A 14,614-nucleotide genomic window follows, 5' to 3' on the forward strand; every position below is an offset into this window, starting at 1 on the left:
AAGGAGCAGCCCCCCAGCTACACCACCTCCAGACTGCTGAGAGACAAGCTAGCTCTGTTAGAGGTATGGGTTACTGAGCTGAAGGAGCAGCCCCCTCCCCCCCAGCTACACCACCTCCAGACTACTGAGAGACAGGCTGGCTCTGTTAGAGGTATGGGTTACTGAGCTGAAGGAGCAGCCCCCCAGCTACACCACCTCCAGACTGCTGAGACACAGGCTGGCTCTGTTAGAGGTATGGGTTACTGAGCTGAAGGAGCAGCCCCCCAGCTACACCACCTCCAGACTGCTGAGAGACAAGCTGGCTCTGTTAGAGGTATGGGTTACTGAGCTGAAGGAGCAGCCCCCAGCTACACCACCTCCAGACTGCTGAGAGACAGACTGGCTCTGTTAGAGGTATGGGTTACTGAGCTGAAGGAGCAGCCCCCCAGCTACACCACCTCCAGACTGCTGAGAGACAAGCTAGCTCTGTTAGAGGTATGGGTTACTGAGCTGAAGGAGCAGCCCCCCAGCTACACCACCTCCAGACTGCTGAGAGACAGACTGGCTCTGTTAGAGGTATGGGTTACTGAGCTGAAGGAGCAGCCCCCCCCAGCTACACCACCTCCAGACTGCTGAGAGACAGACTGGCTCTGTTAGAGGTATGGGTTACTGAGCTGAAGGAGCAGCCCCCAGCTACACCACCTCCAGACTGCTGAGAGACAGGCTGGCTCTGTTAGAGGTATGGGTTACTGAGCTGAAGGAGCAGCCCCCAGCTACACCACCTCCAGACTGCTGAGAGACAGACTGGCTCTGTTAGAGGTATGGGTTACTGAGCTGAAGGAGCAGCCCCCCAGCTACACCACCTCCAGACTGCTGAGAGACAGACTGGCTCTGTTAGAGGTATGGGTTACTGAGCTGAAGGAGCAGCCCCCCAGCTACACCACCTCCAGACTGCTGAGAGACAGGCTGGCTCTGTTAGAGGTATGGGTTACTGAGCTGAAGGAGCAGCCCCCCAGCTACACCACCTCCAAACTGCTGAGAGACAGACTGGCTCTGTTAGAGGTATGGGTTAATGAGCTGAAGGAGCAGCCCCCCAGCTACACCACCTCCAGACTGCTGAGAGACAAGCTGGCTCTGTTAGAGGTATGGGTTACTGAGCTGAAGGAGCAGCCCCCCCCCAGCTACACCACCTCCAAACTGCTGAGAGACAGACTGGCTCTGTTAGAGGTATGGGTTAATGAGCTGAAGGAGCAGCCCCCCAGCTACACCACCTCCAGACTGCTGAGAGACAAGCTGGCTCTGTTAGAGGTATGGGTTACTGAGCTGAAGGAGAAGCCCCCCAGCTACACCACCACCACACTGCTGAGAGACAGGCTGGCTCTGTTAGAGATATGGGTTACTGAGCTGAAGGAGCAGCCCCCCCCCCCCCAGCTACACCACCTCCAGACTGCTGAGAGACAGACTGGCTCTGTTAGAGGTATGGGTTACTGAGCTGAAGGAGCAGCCCCCAGCTACACCACCTCCAGACTGCTGAGAGACAGGCTGGCTCTGTTAGAGGTATGGGTTACTGAGCTGAAGGAGCAGCCCCCTCCCCCCCAGCTACACCACCTCCAGACTACTGAGAGACAGACTGGCTCTGTTAGTGGTATGGGTTACTGAGCTGAAGGAGCAGCCCCCCAGCTACACCACCTCCAGACTGCTGAGAGACAGGCTGGCTCTGTTAGAGATATGGGTTACTGAGCTGAAGGAGCAGCCCCCCCCCCCCCAGCTACACCACCTCCAGACTGCTGAGAGACAGACTGGCTCTGTTAGAGGTATGGGTTACTGAGCTGAAGGAGCAGCCCCCAGCTACACCACCTCCAGACTGCTGAGAGACAGGCTGGCTCTGTTAGAGGTATGGGTTACTGAGCTGAAGGAGCAGCCCCCTCCCCCCCAGCTACACCACCTCCAGACTACTGAGAGACAGACTGGCTCTGTTAGTGGTATGGGTTACTGAGCTGAAGGAGCAGCCCCCCAGCTACACCACCTCCAGACTGCTCACCTATTGGCCACAGTACAGTAGATTACAGACATTGACCCTTTCTCTCTCCGCTCATTCACCATGAAGCCACTAACACTGTCTGATCACAGCTAAATTACGTTGTTCCTCAAAAGAACAGACATGGACACAACCACACATTCACAGCCCAGTAAGCTGTACAACATCAGAAATTCACACAGATGGGCCCAAAACAGCACAGAAGAATAACAGAAAGCAACCTGGAACCAAAAAAAACAGAACACTATCCAACCAAAAACAGAGACCCAAATAATGGTGAATTACACCTTCAGTACTGTGAGACTTTAAAACTCTATAAACGTACATTCAGAACCAAAAAAAGCAAGAAAGCACGCAGGGCAATCTACACCATGAAAAAACAAATTAAAATACCTATTAATACCTACCAAAACAAGATTTTACCAAATGGGAAAAACACCCCATTGAAACCCTGCATGCAGAGCTCTATAAGATTCTCCTACATGTCCAGAGGAAAACTACAAACCCTGCATGCAGAGCTCTATAAGATTCTCCTACATGTCCAGAGGAAAACTACAAACCCTGCATGCAGAGCTCTATAAGATTCTCCTACATGTCCAGAGGAAAACTACAAACCCTGCATGCAGAGCTCTATAAGATTCTCCTACATGTCCAGAGGAAAACTACAAACCCTGCATGCAGAGCTCTATAAGATTCTCCTACATGTCCAGAGGAAAACTACAAACAATTAAACCAATATCCACTAATAATAAAGATTCAAAAAAGAGCAATTAAAGTTTTGGAAACATCTAAAATACAGTGAGCCCCTCTCATATCATTACCAAGTCCTGCAATGCCAAGAGCTGAGCAAAGAAAAGAGTCCTCTCATCCAGCTGGTCCTGGGGCTGAGTTCACTAACCTGTTCTACTAACACACTGAAGCCTCAGTCCCCTCATCCAGCTGGTCCTGGGGCTGAGTTCACTAACCTGTTCTACTAACACACTGAAGCCTCAGTCCCCTCATCCAGCTGGTCCTGGGGCTGAGTTCACTAACCTGTTCTACTAACACACTGAAGCCTCAGTCCCCTCATCCAGCTGGTCCTGGGGCTGAGTTCACAAACATGTTCTACTAACACACTGAAGCCTCAGTCCCCTCATCCAGCTGGTCCTGGGGCTGAGTTCACTAACCTGTTCTACTAACACACTGAAGCCTCAGTCCCCTCATCCAGCTGGTCCTGGGGCTGAGTTCACAAACCTGTTCTACTAACACACTGAAGCCTCAGTCCCCTCATCCAGCTGGTCCTGGGGCTGAGTTCACAAACATGTTCTACTAACACACTGAAGCCTCAGTCCCCTCATCCAGCTGGTCCTAGGGCTGAGTTCACAAACATGTTCTACTAACACACTGAAGCCTCAGTCCCCTCATCCAGCTGGTCCTGGGGCTGAGTTCACTAACCTGTTCTACTAACACACTGAAGCCTCAGTCCCCTCATCCAGCTGGTCCTGGGGCTGAGTTCACAAAGATGTTCTACTAACACACTGAAGCCTCAGTCCCCTCATCCAGCTGGTCCTAGGGCTGAGTTCACAAACATGTTCTACTAACACACTGAAGCCTCAGTCCCCTCATCCAGCTGGTCCTGGGGCTGAGTTCACAAAGATGTTCTACTAACACTCTGAAGCCTCAGTCCCCTCATCCAGCTGGTCCTGGGGCTGAGTTCACTAACCTGTTCTACTAACACTCTGAAGCCTCAGTCCCCTCATCCAGCTGGTCCTGGGGCTGAGTTCACAAAGATGTTCTACTAACACTCTGAAGCCTCAGTCCCCTCATCCAGCTGGTCCTGGGGCTGAGTTCACTAACCTGTTCTACTAACACACTGAAGCCTCAGTCCCCTCATCCAGCTGGTCCTGGGGCTGAGTTCACTAACCTGTTCTACTAACACACAGAAGCATCAGGACCAGAACATCCAATCAATCAGAATAAATCAAATTACAACATAGTAAAAAAAAATACATTACTTATTGGGCAACACAAGCACAAAGCAAAATGCAGTGCTATCTGGCCCTAAATTGACAGTACACCGTGGCAAACTATTTGACCATGGTTACTGAACAAAACCTAAACAAAGTACAGGCTCAGTGAGCACAGCCTTGAAAACATGGCTCCCTGTAGAGGAAAGGCTGTGCAACCACTGCAAACTCCCACTAGTCCATGCCTTCACCAATCCAATTCTTTCAGATGTGGAAAGTAGTGAACGAATGCACACTTTGGGTGAAAGGAGATAATATTGGGATGCACCCCTAATCTCAACAGTCTCCTCAGCATCTAGCTAGTTGTTTCATGGTCTGTCTCAACTATCTCCTTGGCATCTAGCTAGTTTTTTAATGGCCTGGCTCCTTAGCATCTAGCTAGTTGTTTCATGGCCTGTCTCAACTTTCTTCTTAGCATCTAGCTAGTTGTTTCATGGCATGTCTCCTTAGCATCTAGCTAGTTGTTTCATTGCCTGTCTCCTCAGCATCTAGCTAGTTGTTTCATTGCCTGTCTCCTTAGCATCTAGCTAGTTGTTTCATGGCCTGTCTCCTCAGCATCTAGCTAATTGTTTCATAGCCTGACTCCTTAGCATCTAGCTAGTTGTTTCATGGCCTGTCTCAACTTCCTCCTTAGCATCAAGGTAGTTGTTTCATGGGCTGTCTCAACATTCTCCTCAGCATCTAGCTAATTGTTTCATGGCCTGTCTCCTTAGCATCAAGCTAGTTGTTTCATGGGCTGTCTCAACATTCTCCTCAGCATCTAGCTAGCTGTTTCATGGCCTGACTCCTCAGCATCTAGCTAGTTGTTTCATTGCCTGGCTCCTTAGCATCTAACTAGTTGTTTCATGGCCTGACTCCTTAGAATCTAGCTAGTTGTTTCATGGCCTGGCTCCTTGGCATCTAGCTAGTTGTTTCATGGCCTGGCTCCTTAGCATCTAGCTAGTTGTTTCATGGCCTGTCTCATTAGCATCTAGCTAGTTGTTTCATAGCCTGACTCCTTAGCATCTAGCTAGTTGTTTCATGGCCTGTCTCAACTTCCTCCTTAGCATCAAGGTAGTTGTTTCATGGGCTGTCTCAACATTCTCCTCAGCATCTAGCTAATTGTTTCATGGCCTTTCTCCTTAACATCTAGCTAGTTGTTTCATGGCATGTCTCAACTTTCTCCTTAGCATCTAGCTAGTTGTTTCATTGCCTGTCTCCTCAGCATCTAGCTAGATGTTTCATTGCCTGTCTCATTAGCACCTAGCTAGTTGTTTCATTGCCTGTCTCATTAGCATCTAGCTAGTTGTTTCATGGCCTGACTCCTTAGAATCTAGCTAGTTGTTTCATGGCCTGGCTCCTTGGCATCTAGCTAGTTGTTTCATGGCCTGGCTCCTTAGCATCTAGCTAGTTGTTTCATGGCCTGGCTCAACTTCCTCCTTAGCATCAAGGTAGTTGTTTCATGGGCTGTCTCAACATTCTCCTCAGCATCTAGCTAATTGTTTCATGGCCTGTCTCCTTAGCATCAAGCTAGTTGTTTCATGGCCTGTCTCAACTTGCTCCTTGGCATCTAGCTAGCTGTTTCATAGCCTGACTCCTCAGCATCTAGCTAGTTGTTTCATTGCCTGGCTCCTTAGCATCTAACTAGTTATTTCATGGCCTGTCTCAACATTCTCCTCAGCATCTAGCTAATTGTTTCATGGCCTTTCTCCTTAACATCTAGCTAGTTGTTTCATGGCCTGTCTCAAATTTCTCCTTAGCATCTAGCTAGTTGTTTCATTGCCTGACTCCTTAGCATCTAGCTAGTTGTTTCATTGCCTGTCTCCTCAGCATCTAGCTAGTTGTTTCATTGCCCGTCTCATTAGCATCTAGCTAGTTGTTTCATGGCCTGACTCCTTAGAATCTAGCTAGTTGTTTCATGGCCTGGCTCCTTTGCATCTAGCTAGTTGTTTCATGGCCTGGCTCCTTAGCATCTAGCTAGTTGTTTCATGGCCTGGCTCCTTAGCATCTTGCTAGTTGTTTCATGGCCTGTCTCATTAGCATCTAGCTAGTTGTTTCATAGCCTGTCTCATTAGCACCTAGCTAGTTGTTTCATGGCCTGTCTCAACTTCCTCCTTAGCATCAAGGTAGTTGTTTCATGGCATGTCTCCATAGCATCTAGCTAGTTGTTTCATTGCCTGGCTCCTTAGCATCTAGCTAGTTGTTTCATGGCCTGTCTCCTCAGCATCTAGCTAATTGTTTCATAGCCTGACTCCTTAGCATCTAGCTAGTTGTTTCATGGCATGTCTCCTCAGCATCTAGCTAGTTGTTTCATTGCCTGTCTCCTTAGCATCTAGCTAGTTGTTTCATGGCCTATCTCCTCAGCATCTAGCTAATTGTTTCATAGGCTGACTCCTTAGCATCTAGCTAGTTGTTTCATGGCCTGTCTCAACTTCCTCCTTAGCATCAAGGTAGTTGTTTCATGGGCTGTCTCAACATTCTCCTCAGCATCAAGCTAGTTGTTTCATGGCCTGTCTCAACTTGCTCCTTGGCATCTAGCTAGTTGTTTCATGGCCTGACTCCTCAGCATCTAGCTAGTTGTTTCATTGCCTGGCTCCTTAGCATCTAACTAGTTGTTTCATGGCCTGTCTCAACATTCTCCTCAGCATCTAGCTAATTGTTTCATGGCCTTTCTCCTTAACATCTAGCTAGTTGTTTCATGGCCTGTCTCAACTTTCTCCTTAGCATCTAGCTAGTTGTTTCATTGCCTGACTCCTTAGCATCTAGCTAGTTGTTTCATTGCCTGACTCCTTAGCATCTAGCTAGTTGTTTCATTGCCTGTCTCCTCAGCATCTAGCTAGTTGTTTCATTGCCTGTCTCATTAGCACCTAGCTAGTTGTTTCATTGCCTGTCTCATTAGCATCTAGCTAGTTGTTTCATGGCCTGACTCCTTAGATTCTAGCTAGTTGTGTCATGGCCTGGCTCCTTGGCATCTAGCTAGTTGTTTCATGGCCTGGCTCCTTAGCATCTAGCTAGTTGTTTCATGGCCTGGCTCCTTGGCATCTAGCTAGTTGTTTCATGGCCTGGCTCCTTGGCATCTAGCTAGTTGTTTCATGGCCTGTCTCATTAGCATCTAGCTAGTTGTTTCATAGCCTGTCTCATTAGCACCTAGCTAGTTGTTTCATTGCCTGTCTCATTAGCATCAAGGTAGTTGTTTCATGGCCTGGCTCCTTAGCATCTAGCTAGTTGTTTCATGGCCTGGCTCCTTGGCATCTAGCTAGTTGTTTCATGGCCTGTCTCCTTAGCATCTTGCTAGTTGTTTCATGGCCTGTCTCCTTAGCATCTTATACTGTATTATTGACTGTATGTTTGTTTTACTCCATGTGTAACTCTGTGTCATTGCATCTGTCGAACTGCTTTGCTTTATCTTGGCCAGGTCGCAATTGTAAATGAGAACTTGTTCTCAACTTGCCTACCTGGTTAAATAAAGGTGAAATAAAAAATAAATAAAATAAAAAAATCTAGCTAGTTGTTTCATGCCCTGTCTCCTCAGCATCTAGCTAGTTGTTTCATGGTCTGTCTCAACAGACCTGCCACCACTCTAGATATGCCTGGAAGACAACACTGATTCTGCTAGACTATTGCACCTAACTTCTGTTTCTTATTTGCCTGTACATACTATTTTAATTTAGACAAGTGAGACAGTAATACAAATACACATTAATGTGAATAACTGGATAAATGCATAGTGAAATTGTGAACTACAGATCTGTCAGCTCGTGTCTTCTTAATTAACAACATTATCAACAAGGCAGGCCCTACAGGCCCTAGTTTCTGCCTTCTTAACAACAAGGCAGGTCCTACAGGCCCTAGTTTCTACCTTCTTAACAGCACTATCAACAAGGCAGGTCCTACAGGCCCTAGTTTCTGCCTTCTTAACAACATTATCAACAAGGCAGGTCCTACAGGCCCTAGTTTCTACCTTCTTAACAACACTATCAACAAGGCAGGTCCTACAGGCCCTAGTTTCTACCTTCTTAACAACACTATCAACAAGGCAGGTCCTACAGGCCCTAGTTTCTACCTTCTTAACAACATTATCAACAAGGCAGGCCCTACAGGCCCTAGTTTGTGCCTTAACAACACTATCAACAAGGCAGGTCCTACAGGCCCTAGTTTCTACCTTCTTAACAACACTATCAACAAGGCAGGTCCTACAGGCCCTAGTTTCTACCTTCTTAACAACACTATCAACAAGGCAGGTCCTACAGGCCCTAGTTTCTACCATCTTAACAACACTATCAGCAAGGCAGGTCCTACAGGCCCTAGTTTCTACCTTCTTAACAACACTATCAACAAGGCAGGTCCTACAGGCCCTAGTTTTGTCGCACCTGGACTACTTTTCAGTTGTGTGGTCAAGTGCCACAAAGAGGGACTTGGGAAAATTGCAATTGGCTCAGAACAGTGCAGCATGGCTGGCCCTTAAAAGTACAGGGAGAGCTAACATTAATTGACATGCATGTCAATCTCTCCTGGCTCAAAGTTGAAGAGATATTGACTTCATCATTACTCGTTTTTGCAAGCTGAATGTACCAAGCTGTCTATTTAAAATACACCCACGCATACCCCACAAGACATGTCACCAGACGTCTCTTCACAGTCCCCAAGTCCAGAATAGACTATGGGAGGCGCACAGTACTACATAGAGCCATGACTACATTGAACTCTATTCCACATCAGGTAACTGATGGAAGCAGTAGAATCAGATCAAATAAAAAACATAAAATACACCTTATGGAACAACGGGGAGTGTGAAGAGACACAAAAGTACATGCATATGCACACATTGTGATATTGGTGTATGGTGGTATCAATCAGTTTCTATTGTAGATATGTAGTAATGTAATAATTGTATATGATGTACTGTTTTATCCTTTGTTTTATATGTAATGTAAGTATTTTAACATGTTTGGACCCTAGGAAGAGTAGCAACTCATGGGAATCCATAATAAACCCCAGGAAGAGTAGCTGCTACCTTGGCAGGAACTAATGGGGATCCATAATAAACCCCAGGAAGAGTAGCAGCTAATGGGAATTCATAATAAATCCCAGGAAGAGTAGCTGCTCATGGGAATCCATAATAAACCCCAGGAAGAGTAGCTGCTACGTTGGCAGAAACTAATGGGGATCCATAATAAACCCCAGGAAGAGTAGCTGCTGCCTTGACAGGAACTAATGGGTATCCATAATTTTATTTTTTTATTTTACCTTTATTTTACTAGGCAAGTCAGTTAAGAACAAATTCTTATAATAAACCCCAGGAAGAGTAGCTGCTAATGGGGATCCATAATAAACCCCAGGAAGAGTAGCTGCTGCCTTGACAGGAACTAATGGGGATCCATAATAAACCCCAGGAAGAGTAGCTGCTGCCTTGGCAGGAACTAATGGGGATCCATAATAAACCCCAGGAAGAGTAGCTGCTGCCTTGGCAGGAACTAATGGGGATCCATAATAAACCCCAGGAAGAGTAGCTGCTGCCTTGGCAGGAACTAATGGGGATCCATAATAAACCCCAGGAAGAGTAGCTGCTGCCTTGGCAGGGATCCCCATGTCATTCTATTTATGGTATCCCATGTGTGCACCTCTCAGGGAGGATGATCTAATTAATGGGAATGATTCAGTCTTCCCTGACTGCTTCATGGTCCAGTCTGGAGGCCCCGCTCTGAGGACAGAACATTCAGACATTTGTTGGAACCAATCAACAATCAGTTTGATATACAAGCGGCACAGCAGTCTAAGGAACTGGTTCGATTCCAGGCTGTATCACAACCGGAGTGATTGGGAGTCCCATAGGGCTGCGCACAATTGGCCCCAGAGTCATCCGGGTTTGGCCAGGGTAGACCGTCATTGTAAATAATAATTTGTTCTTAACTGACTTGTCTTGTTAAATAAAGGTTACAAAACCCTCGCTGTCTGACCCTGAACTGAAGTGTCTTTCAAATAGCAGCACTGACCTGATATGGCCACAGATCAAGCAATGCCCAGATAATAGCCAACAGAAATGGTCAGAATAAGTTAATTCTATTCCATGTATGTTAGCATTTTGTTTATGATGATGTAGCTATGACTTACTGTCAAATGGCACAGCTAGTCTGATACTCTTGAGCTAGCTAACTAACTAGCTGACGTTAGTTCTCAAAATGATCCACGTTTACCTTGATCATCAGGCATCCCCCAACTATTTTTGGGGGGCTTCATTAATGTAATTTGATGTGACTCATTTTACTATATATAATGCCACATATTTCAGGCAAAACTAACTAATGTTAGCTAGCTAGTCGAGGAGCATTGCTAGCCAGACAGCTACCGGTCTTTTTGTATTTTTATCAGTAGTGAAATATCAACTGTGAAGAACGAGGTATTGTCTGCCCGTCTACGATTAATTTGACACTATGAGCCAGAAGATGTCCTTGGTTTGGCCCAGATTTAGTTCTGATGTTTTTGTTGACTAACAACGTTAACTGGTTTTGAAGTTAACCAACGAGATTCAAAATAGCTAACTAGCCAGTGTCCTCAATAACAAGTTAAAAGGCTGTTGATACGGGCTGTTAGCTAGCTGGTGAAGCTGTATTCTGCCTTGCTAGGTAGAAAGATAGTTATTTAACTAATTAACTGGTTTACTAGTAACAATACCATGATGGTATAACTCATGGATAACTAAATGGAAAGTGTAGCTAGCTAACAAGGTTGCTCTGCTTGACCAGGCCTGGCTAACCAAGTTAGCTTGCGATAGCTAAAATCAATGGTCAATATCAAGCACCGTTTAGAAACAAAAGGCCCCTCACCGTAATATATATATTTTTAAACTCACTGGTGTTGCCAACTATCATCGTACACGTTGGTTCGAGATGCTAAAAAAAGTCATGATTGAAATGAGCTACAAGGCATGTTTGCGCATATTGTTTTAGAAATATATCGGCGTCCAACGACATGTTTATTCTTTGAGGGGAAAACATAGTACTGGTAGCTAGCTAGCTACGGGAAATGGAAAAATATGTTTAACTACGAACCTTTCATGTCCATGCTTCCACTAAAAGGCAACGAATCTTATCTCAGCCGTTCATTTCCACCATCAGTTATTTAACTAGCTAAACAATGGAAAACTGCGTTGTAACCATTCTCAGGCGCAGCGCTATGTAAAAACGTATATGTTTTTCAGAGTCTAACATCATAGGCTACTTTACTAGGTAGGTGGAGGCAGATTAGGAAGCAGCTTCCCAGATAACAAAAAAAATGTCCTCCCGCTTCCTATTTGCCGCTTTCCTTTACGCCCAGGTCAACATCAAGTCTCGGACCACCTGTCTCAAACCCAGTCTCTACCCCAAGCCACAAGACTTCCCCAACAGCTGACTCCTGCACCCTACCACACACTTATTAACATGTATTCATATTCTTTACACACTGAAGTCAGTGTTGTCTACCTGACCAATGCAATAGTTCTGTCACCTTACTGCACTACTAATGTATATACTTACATATAATATCAGTATATGCTGCAAGTGCATTGTACTGAGGGGCACAACTTTCATTTGGGGATGGGGGACATGACCACCCCAACCATATTCTGAAATTTCATTTTTGTCACCCCTCAGTTTGATCATGCAGTGATATAAAATGCGGCATCGGTGTGCTTTAGGTTGTGTTTGAGGAGTCGACTCCAAAATAATCGATTCTCAACTCCTTTGCGGTCGACTTGCATTTCTGGGCGTCAAGCTTGACTCCTAAGATTCAGTATTTTTGCAACGGAGGAAACTATTTGCCGCAGTCTACTTCGGGCTCCCGAGTGGTGCAGCGGTCTACGGCAATGCATATCTGTGTTAGAGGGGTCACTACAGAACCAGGTTCGACTCCAGGCTGTATCACAACGGCTTTGGCTGGGGTAGGCTGTCACTGACTTGGCTAGTTTAACAAATAAACACAAACTATCTCATCTTTCACAGCAAGGAGTGAGCTAGCGAGGGAGGGGGTAGGGGCATAGGTAGGTGTGTCTACCACCAGGCTGAACTGTGCATCATTAATCAAATTATTTAGGGTGTAGACTACAACAATGTTGTATTTTGCAATTTCTTGGCTTGCAATGTCTATAGTAGGGGCTATCAATGAGGAGGCTGAGCTATTCTACCTGCAACAGACCGAAGACCAAACACACACGAAAACCCTGGCTGGCTGTTGATGTCTTAAATTAGGGCTCTCCAACCCTGTTCCTGGAAAGCTACCTTCCTGTAGGTTTTTGCTTCACCCCCAGTTGTAACTAACCTGATTCAGTTTATCAACCATCATTATTTAATCAGATGCGATAGATTAGAGTAGCTGGGTCATTTGGACCTCAAAACCTTTGGGGGAAAAAGTTTTTTTTTGTATTCTATCAGAAAAAGGACATGTTTGACTTTAAGAAAAACATATTGGTCAAGCTCAGGCACAGATTTTTGGATGCATTTTCCAATTTGTGCATAATTCTAACAGGGTGGAAATTTTGAGCCTAAATTAATTACTCTGTGAGTAAGCGAGATTGAGCTAGCATAATAGTGAAAACTTCTCAATCAAACATATTTTAACATTTCAATTTTTTTTCTATATAATTTTGCCTAACAGGGTGGAAATGTATGAGTGGGACATACAAACTAACTACATGAAACATGGGCAAATACAATGCCTTCTGAAAGTATTCAGACCCCTTGACTTTTTCCACACTTATCCAAGATGGCGTAGCAGTCTTTGTCCTGTCGTGTCCCTTGTATATATCTTTTTCTTTGCATATCTTTTAAAAGTATTTTCCTAAACCTCAACTTCTAAATACTCTGCTGCAACCGGCCTCACCCAATGTGGCGTGGATCTGTTTTTTTCTAAAGTATTTCTATTTACTTCGGATCTGGAATCCCTCAACTGAAGCTAGTCCTTAACTACCTACCAGATATCAGTCAGCAAACTACTGCTAGCGGTCATCAGCTAACCTTTAGCTCAGAAAGCTCTCACCAGTTTGTACAATCGTGACTCAAACCAGAGCATAACGGACCTATTTTTTTTCTCCCCATATCCCTGGATTCCTACCGCAAACTCTGAACATTTTCATCTGGATCTTCGCAACTAGCTAACCGCAATCCCGGGTGACTATTAGCCTGAAGCCAGCCTGGCTAGGGCTCCTGGGCTACAATATCTGGACCCCTCCTACTACCGGTACGGGGCACAGAACCCCGCCGATCCTCTACGACTGGAATACCGACATAATCTGCCCGAGGATTCCTCAGGCGCGACGCCCGCTGAAGGCCCATTCTGCTAACCGCAGCCTGCTAGCTACCTAGAGCTACTTGGAACCTTACTAATCCACGACTGGTCTATCGACGTCACCGAACGAAGAGGCAAAAACAGACTTACCTTACTTGAAAAAGCTAGCCTTAGCCTTCCTAACTGCCTGTGTATATTTGTTCCTAACTTTCCTGAAAAGTTGAATATCACGAGTGCTATTCGATGCTAATGCAGAATGCCACAGGATGTTTTCGTGCTGGTCAAGGGCAGTCAGGTCTGGAGAAGGGCTATATCTGTTCCTGGTTCAATTTTTTTTGAAAGGGGCATGCTTATTTAAGATGGTGAGGAAGGCACTTTTAAAGAATGACCAGGCATCCATGAGGGTAGCCTAGTGGTTAGAGCGTTGGACTAGTAACCAGAAGGTTGCAAGTTCAAACCCCTGAGCTGACAAGGTACAAATCTGTCATTCTGCCCCTGAACAGGCAGTTAACCTGCTGTTCCTAGGCCGTCATTGAAAATAAGAATTTGTTCTTAACTGACTTGCCTGGTAAAATAAAAAATTTAAAATAAAAACTGACGGGATGAGGTCAATATCTTTCCAGGATACCCCGGCCAGGTCGATTAGAAAGGCCTGCTGGAAGTGTTTTAGGGAGCGTTTGACAGTGAGGAGGGGTGGTCTTTTGACCGCAGACCCGTTACGGATGCAGGCAATGAGGCATTGATCGCTGAGATCTTGGTTGAAAACAGCAGAGGTATATTTGGAGGGCAAGTTGGTTAGGATAATATCTATGAGGGTGCCCGTGTTTACAGATTTGGTGTTGTACCTGGTGGGTTCATTGATAATTTGTGAGAGATTGAGGGCATCAAGCTTAGATTGTAGGATGGCCGGGGTGTTAAGCATGTCCTAGTTTAGGTCATCTAGCAGCACGAGCTCTGAAGATACATGGGGGGGCAGTCTGTTCATTAATGGTGTCTTTGGCTCAGCTGTGGGCAGAGGGTGGTCTACACTAAGTGGCAACAGTGAGAGACTTGTTTCTGGAAAGGTGGATTTTTAAAAGTAGAACCTCGAATTGTTTGGGTACAGACCTGGATAGTAAGACAGAACTCTGCAGGCTATCTCTGCAGTAGATTGCAACATCGCCCCCTTTGGCAGTTCTATCTTGTCGGAAAATTTTATAGTTAGGGATGGAAATGTCAGGGTTTTTGGTGGTCTTCCTGAGCCAGGATTCAGACATGGCTAGGACATCCGGGTTGGCAGAGTGTGCTAGGGCAGTGACTCGGGTGATGAAGATGGAAATCTTGATTTCTAAGCAAGCGGAAGAAATCTCCT

At 45.7% G+C, this 14,614-nt stretch overlaps 1 protein-coding gene across 1 annotated transcript in view; it reads right to left on the reverse strand.

Annotated features, from left to right (window-relative positions):
* The window catches only part of LOC115126410 (speckle-type POZ protein-like A), an 88,547-nt gene extending 77,188 nt beyond the window's left edge, over window positions 1-11,359 (reverse strand). The window contains exon 1 of the mRNA XM_065019806.1: window positions 11,052-11,359. The gene's annotated coding sequence lies outside the window, so the exon portion shown is untranslated. The remainder of the gene's footprint in view (window positions 1-11,051) is intronic.
* Window positions 11,360-14,614: the final 3,255 nt, after the last annotated feature.

This window comes from Oncorhynchus nerka, linkage group LG1 (assembly GCF_034236695.1).
Source record: "Oncorhynchus nerka isolate Pitt River linkage group LG1, Oner_Uvic_2.0, whole genome shotgun sequence".
NCBI lineage: Eukaryota > Metazoa > Chordata > Actinopteri > Salmoniformes > Salmonidae > Oncorhynchus > Oncorhynchus nerka.